Source organism: Gossypium hirsutum, chromosome D13 (genome assembly GCF_007990345.1).
Source record: "Gossypium hirsutum isolate 1008001.06 chromosome D13, Gossypium_hirsutum_v2.1, whole genome shotgun sequence".
In the NCBI taxonomy this organism is placed as follows: domain Eukaryota; kingdom Viridiplantae; phylum Streptophyta; class Magnoliopsida; order Malvales; family Malvaceae; genus Gossypium; species Gossypium hirsutum.
In genome coordinates this window covers 9,020,299-9,032,046 of record NC_053449.1, presented here as the reverse complement: position 1 = coordinate 9,032,046, position 11,748 = coordinate 9,020,299, and the positions used below count along the sequence as shown (strand labels likewise).

The following is an 11,748-nucleotide window of genomic DNA, read 5'->3' as shown; positions in this document are numbered from 1 at the left end:
GAGTTTAGAGAGTTCAACTATGATTAAACTTATACTTTAATATTAAATTAATATAGTATTTATCAAGATAAATATTAGATTAAATTTAATATTAAATCTTATTAAATTAATAGAATATTTATCTACAAGATAAACATTAAATTAAATTTAATATTAAATTAATAAAATACTATTAAGATTAGTATTAAATTAGATATATTAAAATAATATTATTTTTGGAATAGTTAATCTTAAATTAAATTCTTTAATAAAGTCTTAGTAGGAGTGTAACTATTCCACTACTCAACCACCAAAGACCTACCGTCGTCGACCATTTACCGATCACCAAAATGCCGCCGTCGCAGCCACTAGCACCCCGAGCTGGTTGAATTTCTATCGGCTTGGTCTGGGTAAGTGACGGCCTAGCCGGTCCAATCCAGCCACTAGTTGAACCGTCGGCCCGGTTCGACTAGTTTTTGGGTCTAGGTCTCGATTTTTGGGCTCTCGAACCAATTTACAATCTTAGGTCCAATTTTCAAGTTCAATTACCCATTGTGCCAATTGTCTGACTTGAAAATTAATTTCCAAAAATATCATACTAATTTTAATTAATTTGATTAATTTTATTTTATTTAATCAAAATTAATTTTCCCCAAAATCACTTAGATTTTCCAAATTAACTTTTCAAGAAATTTCTTTAATCAAATTCTCTAGTTGAACAATTCTTACAATCCCCCAATTTAATTCCACATCGAATAAATCAACTCAATTATATTATTTCCAAAGTCGAAGAATTTTCTTCTGATTAAAATGCAGTCCAGTCGAGCTTTTTATTCAGCTAGCGAAGGGACCAATCGGACATATATAATTAGGCTCTAGTAATTTCATATGTCCGGAAGCATCGTTCTGATAATTCGCAATTACTTAATCATGGAGTCAGTCCACAAGAAGTACCTCGTCATGTATGTGTTACCCTCATAAGATATCCTTGATTCCTTTGAGTTAAATCCGTTCACTCAATACAATCATTTATCTCATTGTCACCATTGTGTTTTCTTAATGATTAATATGATCACTGTCAACAAATGACTGTGATAAATTGCTCGTTCGAGAACGAGCAACTTGTGGCCACGTTTCATATTTATCAATCAACACAATGCCAATGAAAGGATATCGTTAACTCTTTAATTGAGCTATGAATTCTATTGTTGCTAGTAAAGCCATGCTATACACAAGTCATGTACCCAACATATCAGCTATCAGCTCAATCATCTTTAGAGCATAAGCCTCCACTTATATCAAAACACATGAGTTACATAAACATGGTCAGTGACTAACTCAGGATTTAGGTAAATCACACCATGAACGTCACAGGTGAATTAATTCACAAACATATTCATAATTAATTCATCTTAGGTCCAGTCCAATGTATCATTCTGTCAATGAATACATCTATGTCTCTATCCGTGGAGTCAACTGCTCCACTAGCCAAGACTAGCCATCTCTTTAAATGGAATTGTAGACGACATAATAATCCTTCTCAATATTTGAATCAAATGTTCACTTTGATTCTATTACGAGATTACAAACTAGTTTAATTTATCTACTGAAGTAAGTTGTCTTTCTCGCAATGTAAACGTTCTTACAATGCCACTTATCATCAGTTTAAACTTAGACAATCAATGAGCTAATATTTGATTGTCACAATTTTACTATGCATGCAAAATATGAAAGACAGAAATACAAAAAACATAATAGTGAAAAGTGAAATTAAATTTTTTTATTTATTCATCGTTCAAATAAATAGAAAATAATTATATGTTTACTATAATATGGACACATTTCCCAACACAAAGCTCTTCCGGTAGTCCCACGTAACTCGACCCATGGTTTCATCTATTGAAATAATATGTTAACACAATAGTTTAAAATTTAAATAATGTTATTATGGTAAATATATGATCTAATGAAATTTACCTTGTTACGAGTGGGAATATATGAAGGTAGTCCGCTCGAGGACGTAAAACTGACGATCGATACCTCACCCATGATTGCAGTATAGCATATAACCACCGATTTTGATTTTTTATACTTTTGTCGCTCGACACATCTTCTGGTACAACATCGTCAACATGGCTAACCCCTAACTAAGTTCGCCCGCTTCTTTCAAGCCGACGAGTTTTAGAAGCCACCTTCAATGGACAAGATTTCGTGACTTATCGGGTATTAGGGAACCCCCGATAATCATAAGGATGTACATCTGGGTGTATTGTTCTGTTTGGACCTTAGTCGAATCCTCATCAAGCCCACCAAAATTTCTTCTTAACCAATTCATATCTATCTGAGCTTCATAAGTTGTTTCCGGAACCCTCTCCCAAATTTGCTTGCATACATCTCTTCAATCGACTGCGTAAACTAACCTAACCGCTACCAGTCCATCCACCGATAACTGAGCTGTAACTGCACGTCCTCCAGAGTGATACACTCGCCGTATGGAAGATGGAATGTGTGTGTCTTGGGTCTCTGCCTTTCCACCAACGCGTTTACAAGTGTGGGGTTTAGTTTACACCCCCTACCCATAAGGGCCACATGCAAAAATCTAGCATCTCTTAAGTAGGGTTCGATTAAGGGTGGTGGAGGAGTAGGTAGATTACAAATATACATCTTCAAAATTCGATCTTCTACCTATATATATAAACATACAAAATATTAAATTCCAATATAACAAGAAAATATTTAAATTAAATTACATTAAATATAATAAAAAAATTCTTACCATTTGCAATTGAACGACGAAAATGTGCTTGTCATCCAAACGGATTAGAGAATGTGCCATTGTTAATTTCGAAAAACATGAAATAAATTGTAATAGAAAAAATAATTTATGAAAATCTTAAGACAATTTTAATAAAAAAAAGAGTTGAGAGAGGAATAAAAGTTGAGTGAGAAATATGAGAGAGATTTTAGAATGTGAGAGAGAGAGTTGAGATTGAATTGAAAAAAAAATGAAATGGAAGGGGGTTTGTATAGAAAAAAAAAGTGACCATTGCCAGGGGGGGAGCCGTTGGTTCCAACAATAGTTATTTAGGGAGGAAGCTGTTGGAGAAAATAGCCATTGGGGGAAAACGCTTCACGGGAAGCGTTTTCGTTATTTCAACCCAATCTCGTCATTTTTCAAAAAAAAGGGCCTAATTCAGTAAATATCTTTAAAAACCAACATTTTTTGTAATTCAGTCTAAGTTAAAATTATGTTTCGTTTACCCTACTTTCAAAAGTTGCATAATAGTTAACAACACTATCAGAGTTGTGAGTTTTAAAAATAAATTATGATTTTTCAAAAAACATTTGATAATTTTAGAAATTTTTGTTTTGAATTATCATTAAAGAAATTCTAAAAGCACCAAACAAAAAATTGAACTATAATTCAAGGGTCAAATTAGCTATTAACTATTACGCTAACATGCCATATTATCATTTCGTTGCATGGTGGAGTTACCGAAACGTAACAACCCAATAACATGAGAATAACCATAATGTAAATTTTGATAGTTGAGTGAGAGAAAAAAAAGAGCTTTATTCACAATTTAAACTTTAAAGTATACGTAATTTTTTTTGTCCCAATTTAATATCTAAAATATCTCTATGTTTTGATTTTTAATCTAAAAAGTTAACTGAAATTTAACCAATTAAAGAATACCATATAGTGGCTTTTAAACATATATTTATTAAAATTAAATTAAATTAATAAAAATTACATATTTTTTAATTCATTTGCTCCTCACGTTCTCTCTTCCTCGCTCCCCAACTTCTTCGTCTTCTTCCCCCGCAACATCTTTTTATATTTTATCTTTTTTAATTAAAAGAGTCTTTATTGTGATTGAGTGAGAAAAAAATTTATTATTTTCTTCTTTAAAACTCTTTATTTCCGAATAAAAAAATGTTGTTTAATTTTGTTTAATAAATGAGTGAACAGGTTGAAGGAGTATGTAATTAAGAGCTGTGCATTGAAAAGTCAAAATTGAATGTTTGTGGATTTTTTTTTTAATTACTAAGGTAAAATTCGAATACCAAATATAATTAATATAATTTGAATCCAGACCATACTTAAAGTGGTGAACATCTTAATCATCATGTCATCACATGAGGTTTAAATGTTATGAGTTTTAAGTGTTTAACATCGTATTTATTTTTTATGGTATAAAATAATGATTTTACAACTCTACTCACAATGCACATTGTAATTATGAGTCACTAACGTCCATACATATGGGCATTGCAATTTGTGATTTACATTGTTTGTTTGGGTGGGTTCTAGGTAGGCCTTTGTTGTTCAAGGCATTTATATTATATCCAAAGAATAAGAAAACTAAATTTAGGCATTGAAGAAATCGTCAATTTGTAGTCAAGTTTTGCACACTAACACCTTTCTTATTATTTGTTGGGTGCACTATCTTCCACGACGCATGCCAAATATTTTATATCCAAACCAACACATCAATGTCGTACTAATAAATTAATTTTCACCACTATAGTAACCTTAATTTTTATAACCTGTATAAAATCATGTTGAATCACATGTCATGTAACAGCTTAAAATAGGGCCTAGTCGGAACAGTGGTTTAGAGACACAAACTCAAAGTAGAAATATTTAATTTATGATTGTTTTAGAGTCTATGATATGTTTGGGTGATGGTGTGCAAATTTTGTTAAGTAATTTTTATCGATAAAGTGCCCAATTTTATTATTGGGATTAAATTGTATTAATTGCAAAATATTAGTTCTAGAACATAATTACTTGTTTTAAATGGGGGTTTAAATTAGAGGTCTTTAAATGGCAAATAGACCATCATATTTTGTTATGGACAAAACTAGTCATGGAAGGGTAAAACTTGAAGGTTTAGTAAAAAGGGCGTTTTTGTCATTTGGGTGTTTTAAGGCATAAAAGACAAAATTGAAACGCAAAAAACTGCTCATTCTCTTCTCCATGTTGTCGAAATTTTCAAAAAGCCATGGCTAGGGTTTCAAGCTTTTTCAAAGTTCAATTGTAAGTGCATTTGAGTCCCGTTTTTAATGTTCTTCATATTTTTGAGATCCTAGAAGCTTAACCTTTCTATTTTTACCATTTATTTGCTTGAAAAATGAAGTTTAAAAATTGACCCATGCTAGATATTTGTGCATTTTGATATTTAATGGTAGAATAAGGGTGTATGAGGTTAGGAAAATGATTTTTGCTAAGTGATTTTCGTTGAAAATGATTAAAACGAGTTAATTAGTAAAAGTTGTAAATGCTCCTAAAAGTGTGAAATAATAAGAATTTGAAGTTGCTTTAGAAGAGAAAAAGGTTCGGCTGACCTTGAATGTTATGGAAATTGAATAAAAAAATCATATTATGAGCCTAGGGGTAAAATTGTAATTATAAAAAAGTTTAGGGGCAAAATTGTAAATTTACCGTAGTATGATTTTTGTATTAAAATGAGTACCGTGAGTGATAATTAAGTGAAATGTGACATTTTAGATCAAAGAAATCGGGATTTGGACCAAGTATGGGGAAATGTCAATCAAAATGATCGATTCGCGTTGAGGTAAGTTCATATGGTTAGTCTATAGTGATCGATTATTAAATTTGAATTTAGATGATGTATTATTTTCTATATATTTTTTATCTAATCATGACTTTATGCAAGTACGAGATTAGATTGAAGGATCAATCGCGAGAAATGCAAGGTCAAGTACATTTGTACTACAACTCGTGATGAATTGACGGAAAAGACCATGGTTGGACCATGGCAGTGAGTTGTGCCAGTGTAAGACAATGTCTGGGACATGGCATTGGCACGGACAGAGGAGAGTCAGTGTAAGACCATGTCTGGGACATGGCATCGACATCGATATGTGATCCCATGTAAGACCATATCTGGGATACGGCATTGGCGTCCTACTAGGTGTACGAGATATCCCGAACATCCCTAATATTACAAGTAGTTCAACGGCAAATTCAAAGAGTATGCTCAAGATAAGTAAGAGTAGGATATGTGAGTATTATGACTAGGCACAGGTATGCATACGAGACTCATAAATAATGTGCTCAGATTATGATGCATTATTGATAAGGATGCAAACGAGTAAGATGTGTCTATGATCACTTGATTATTATCTGCCAAGATATAATATGCTTTGGTGTAAGTGTGTATAAATGAAAGTGAACACAAAGAATTAATGACTTGAGTGAAATTGACATTAAAACAGTTGTGGGCAGCATCATTAGTATAACTTTGAAAAATCAACAAAAATGGTGGAAATTGAATTAAAGGCTGGGTGAGATATGAAATTAAAGCTTAGTGAGTCTATTTTTCCCATAAAGGAAACAAAGTATGCAAAAGAAGTGTGAATTACGAGATATTTGAATTTTAGTGAGATAGGGTTAGAATGTGTTTTGGAATCCCCTGTTCCAACTTTGAAAAATTAGTAAAAATTGGAGAAAAATAATTATGGAGTATAATTTATATGCTTGAAATTTTTAATAAATCTATTTTCAAGTGAAATAAACGATAACATCATATGATTTTTTTACGAGGAGAAAATTGATTTGTAGTGATGAAGTGTCAGAACTGTTGAACAACAAAACATGGGTAAATTTAATGAATAAAATGTATTAATTGGCTAAACCAAAAATTCTGAAAATTTTATGGTAAGAAATTATGTGAGTCTAGTTTCAGGTAAAATTAACGGTTCTTCATTCGGAGCTTTGTAGCCCGAGAAAGAAATAATTTAGTGATAGTGACTCAAGTAGATAGATTAATGTGAACATTAGTAATAAGGTGTAAGCATGTGATGTAATGATTATATCATCTTAAGAAATTATTGTGAGGATTTGTCCACACAAGTTTATTAATTTCTTATTATTTGCATATGAACTTACTAAGCATTTATGCTTCCCCTCTCTTTTCCTTTGCCTTGTAGTATCGCCAAGTTTGCTCGGGGATCAGTGGACGTCGGAGATTCGCTCACACTATCAATTGGAACACTTGGTATATATAGATACATTAATTTTTGGGTTATGGCATGTATAGTAGGCTTGGTCGTTTTGTCATATATGTCATATTTTTTATGGCCTAAAATGTTGGCCCTTATTTAATAACTGTTCTTTTTTATTAAGGTTATTTGGAGATGGCCAATATTGATGGTTGTTATACGCCTATGATGTGGTTATTCATGTATGTGGTAATTGCATAATTGAGATGTTGTGGAGGTGGTTTACAAATGATTTCATGAAAGACAATGTGTATGGGAATGTGTATGCAAAATTGGATATTCGGATGTCCAATTATAGTATGATACATGTTGATGAAATGGATACAAGAGAGTTTGTGTTTTAGAGTGGGGAACTAGGTTGGAAAATAGCCAACTTCCAGGTCACACGAGTGTGTGACCCCTGCTTTGACAAATTTTCTAAATTTTCCCAAAAGTTTCCAAAGTTCTCGATTTAATCCCGAACCATCCTAAAGGATGTTTTGGGCTTTATAAGCCCATATAAGAAACAAAATGCATGTGTTAGAAAAGTTTTAAATTTGACAAAATTTTATGACCCGATTTTACATGTTCAAGAAATTTTAAGTCCGGTAATGCCTCGTACCCTGTTCCGATGTTGGATACGAGTTTACATGCCAAATATATGTCATTTAACCAAATCTAAACATTCATTTCAACAATTCACAATTTAACATTAAAATGTATTAAAATGTTTAGATTTGGAGAAGGTTCTTGGATCTATCTAAATTCTGATGGTGTTGTTAAGTTAGATTCAGGATTGGCCGCTTCTGGAGGAGTATTAAGAGATCGACACCGGGTTGAATACTTAGATTTAACAGGAGCTTGGGGCACTATTCGGTCTTCAACGTTGGATTATTGGGAGTTCTTGATGGATTGACGTTTTTACAGAGTGAGAAATATGATGGAGTGGTGATCAAAACAGATAGTCAAGAAGTCCTTAAGGCTATGGAGGAATCCTTCTCAAAACCTTTTTCTTCTGCGTTTATCGGGCGTATTCAGTAGCACTTGACGAATATTGGTCAATGGAATCTCGAATGTATTCCTCACGAAGAAAATTCTGAAGTACTACACCAAAACATGTTTTTAGCGGCGTTTTTTTATGCCTTTAGCGGAGCTTTTTAGCGCCACTAAAAGTATTTGTGGGTTTTTAGAAATAAACGCCGCTATAGATCATAACCTTTAGCGGCGCTTTCCCACAAACGCCCCTATAGGACCTTTAGCAGCACTTTTTCCACAAACGCAGCTATAGATCAGGACCTTTAGCGGCGCTTTTACACAAAATGACTTTTAGCGGCGCTTTTCTTACAAACGCCGCTATAGATCCTGACTTTTAGCGGGGCTTTTCCCACAAACGCCTCTATAGAACAGACCTTTAGCGGCACTTTTCACACAAACGCCGCTAAAAACATATCTTTAAAAAAATAAATTTTTTTTCAAATAATATTTATTTCTATGATAATATTATATTATGTTTTAAGGATTTAAATTTTCTACGAAAATTTTAACTTTAAAACTAAATATAAAAATTAATGAATTTCAATTTAGAATTAAAATAATAAATTAATAACAATACAAATGTTTAGAAAATATTAAAGAATCTTTCATATCATACTTATAACAGGGATGCTTTTACAAATATCATGCTCCATAATTAGTGTAAGAAGAGCAAATCCTGATATAGATGGCAAATCCACTTCTATCAAAATGAGATCTACATTATGAGGTCTTCCTTTCAGCATCTCCCATGCCGTCAAGCCATCAAGAACAGCAGCAACAACTCAAAAAGAAAACCCATTTTCAGTCACAAATGTACAAGTTAATATTGCAAACAGTTTCTTATTTTAAGCAAGAATCAACAAGCAATTTTCCAGCCCCCCAGAAAATGTAAAAATAATAAATTGAACCACAATCCATAATAAAATATTTGTTACTTACATTTAAGGGTCAAGCGAGCACTTATAGTACAAAAATAAAATATCAAGCTGAAGCCAACATACCCAATAGTGCACTTTGATTCTATCACCATTGTGAGCTTGAAACTCGCATGATTTGGGCTTATGCTGTGAAAAAGTGAAGAAAAAAAAGACATAATAAGATAACAAGCAACAAAGAATGCCAATAAAAAAGGAAACAATTTCTAATATATCAACAGAGTTCGAGTGCTGCAATTTAAGTTTAGCGACTAGTATTCAACTTGTAAGTATTTAGCCGAATGAAAATTTCATTGAGGAGATGTGAAAATGATGATAGCTGCAAAGTTAAAAATAAAGCTTTAATCCTATATTCCTATTCCTAGATTAAAACTTTAACAATAACTTATAATCCTAACCATCCATCCATATCTCCAACAATCAATAAATAAGACTGAAATAATATAATATCATAGTAGCAGCTCCTGCATTACACAAGCATATATATAATACAAGCTGGGAGAAGCATGTAGTCGGGATCCAAATTAAGGTTAAAAGCAAAGCAAGCATCTTGATATACACTTACCTTCTTTTAAACTAGGGGGAGAAGCCTCTTTAGAGTAAAACCGGACAGGAATGGAAACCTCCTGCCGCAGAACAGCTTGACTACCATAAACCTGTACAAATTACTCAAAGATTAATTTCTAAAAGATGCAATATCCCAGCCAAACATCAAAGACCAAAAAACATATTATACCGCGGATTAATTAAAAAAAATCAACCAATTAACAACAAATAATCCTCCTTCTGACCTCGCAAAAAAAATTCAACCACATTTAATAGTTCTTTAAAAATCTTGAACCAAAAAAACCTAAAAAAAAAGAGATTAAAAACTCAAGCAAAAAAATCTAACTTTTACTAACTTTGTCATAAACAAAACAAATTCGAAACACTGAAAGGTCAAAACAAATAGCCTATCAACATGGTATTTTTCAGTCACAAGCAATCAAGTAGTTTCTCGAAAAACAAACAGATAACAACAACAAAAAAAGAGTATCGGAAAATCGAAGGAGAGGCAGCATTCTTGCTTGTAGATACGATTGGTGGGTTCAGAGATCCGAACCCGAGAGAGATTGGTGAAAAACATTCAATGTCTATTATAACCTTTGCAAAAGAAAACTTCTCGTGTGGAATAAGCTTAAGGCACTCCCTGAAAATTTTTTAAATTAATGAGGAACCATTCAATGTCTATTATAACCAACCACAAATATGAATGGTGAAAAACACCCAAAAACTGAATGATTCTTTAGAATACACCATATGCCTATGGATGAGGGAGACAAGATACAAATCAAAATAACATTTGATGCATGCTATATGAGGTGCCACTTGATACTGTCACAATTTCTGAGCTTAGATTCCTAGTTTTCTAGTCAATGCTGAATGCAGAAAGGTTCAAAGTGTATATAACATTGAATCCTAATGTTGCATGTCAGGGTATGAGGTGCCACTTGATCCATTCCCAATTTCTGAGCTTAGATTCCCAGTTTTCAAGTCAATCCTGAATGCAGAAAGTTTCAAAGTGTATGTAACATAGAATCCTAATGTTGTATGTCAGGGAAAGCAGTTGACGGGCCACCAAAAACAGATTATGCTTAAAAGTGCAAATGATGTGCCAAACCAGATTATGCTTAAATGTGAAATTCGTAAATCTCTCAACTGAAGAAACTCATATGCTTAACTAATGTGCCAAACCAGATTATGAATAATGTCTTTTTAAAAATCAACAATCAGAAAACCCAATACACAGAGAAGACTATTTCACTTCAGAAAACCCTAAAATTCATCCAACACCGTCAAGAAAGCAATGTGCGCATTCCTAATATAAAAGAAATGAAAGCATTACAGTACCTTCACAATGATGAAGACAAAAAAAGCCACGAACAAACCCTATACACAGAGAAGACGATTTCAGTTCATTCAACGGGTTATCATCAAATTACAAACAACAAATTTAACAAAAACAAGAAAATGCAAACTTTAAATACGCAAAATAAAGAAATCGAACCTTAAATATTGATTCACCAAAAAACATAATCCGACTACCACCTTCTTCGTCTTCTCTGTGTGGGTTATGTAAGTTTGCAAGAAATCGAAAAACTAAAGCTTTTCCTTGTAACTAAAAAAACCAATCGAAGAATCAGGGGTAAGAAATCGACGATGTGCTCTCTTTGGCTCTGACTAATTAGGGATTTCGATAGATGGGGGATTTGGGGCTGTGGGCGAGGAATTAGGAGAAAGAACCTGATTTATGTTAAAAACGGCGTCGTTTTCTATTTAACATTTGCGGCGCTTACAAAAAAACGCCACTAGTTTCACAACTTTTGCGGACATTTAACTTGTCAACGAAGCGGTACCGTTTTGTTTAATTTTTAATATGTTCTTTGCGGCATTTTACGAACAAACACCGCTAGTATTTAGATTTTGTGGCGTTCTACATCGAAACGCCGCTATTGATTAACTTTCTATTAATATTATTTATGCTAAAAACGATGTCGTTTTCCATTTCAACATTTGCGGCACTTACGAAAAAATGCCACTAGTTTCACAACTTTTGCGGCGTTTTGATAAGAAACGCCACTAACATTTAACTCGTCAATGAAGCAGTGCCGTTTTGTTTATTTTTTAATATGTTTTTTCCGGCGTTTTCCAAACAAATGCCGCTAGTATTTAGATTTGGTGGCGTTTTACATGGAAACGCTGCTACTGATTAACTTTTTATTAATATTATTTATGTTTAAAACGACGT

At 32.8% G+C, this 11,748-nt stretch overlaps 2 long non-coding RNA genes across 3 annotated transcripts; one reads left to right on the top strand and one right to left on the bottom strand.

The window, feature by feature from the left end:
* Positions 1 to 4,923: 4,923 nt before the first annotated feature.
* On the top strand, positions 4,924 to 7,196 carry LOC121225763 (uncharacterized). Its single transcript, XR_005923643.1, has 2 exons — positions 4,924 to 5,023; positions 5,495 to 7,196. It is a non-coding gene; the product is annotated as an uncharacterized lncRNA (long non-coding RNA).
* Positions 7,197 to 8,607: 1,411 nt separating this feature from the next.
* LOC107918686 (uncharacterized) lies at positions 8,608 to 11,307 on the bottom strand. 2 transcript variants are annotated; one of them, XR_001690199.2, is made up of 5 exons: positions 11,008 to 11,295; positions 10,851 to 10,889; positions 9,526 to 9,616; positions 9,027 to 9,089; positions 8,608 to 8,806 (listed from the first exon to the last, which is right to left on the bottom strand). It is a non-coding gene; the product is annotated as an uncharacterized lncRNA (long non-coding RNA). The 2 variants fall into 2 exon arrangements; XR_001690198.2 differs by having other exon boundaries at positions 8,608 to 9,089; positions 11,008 to 11,307.
* Positions 11,308 to 11,748: the final 441 nt, after the last annotated feature.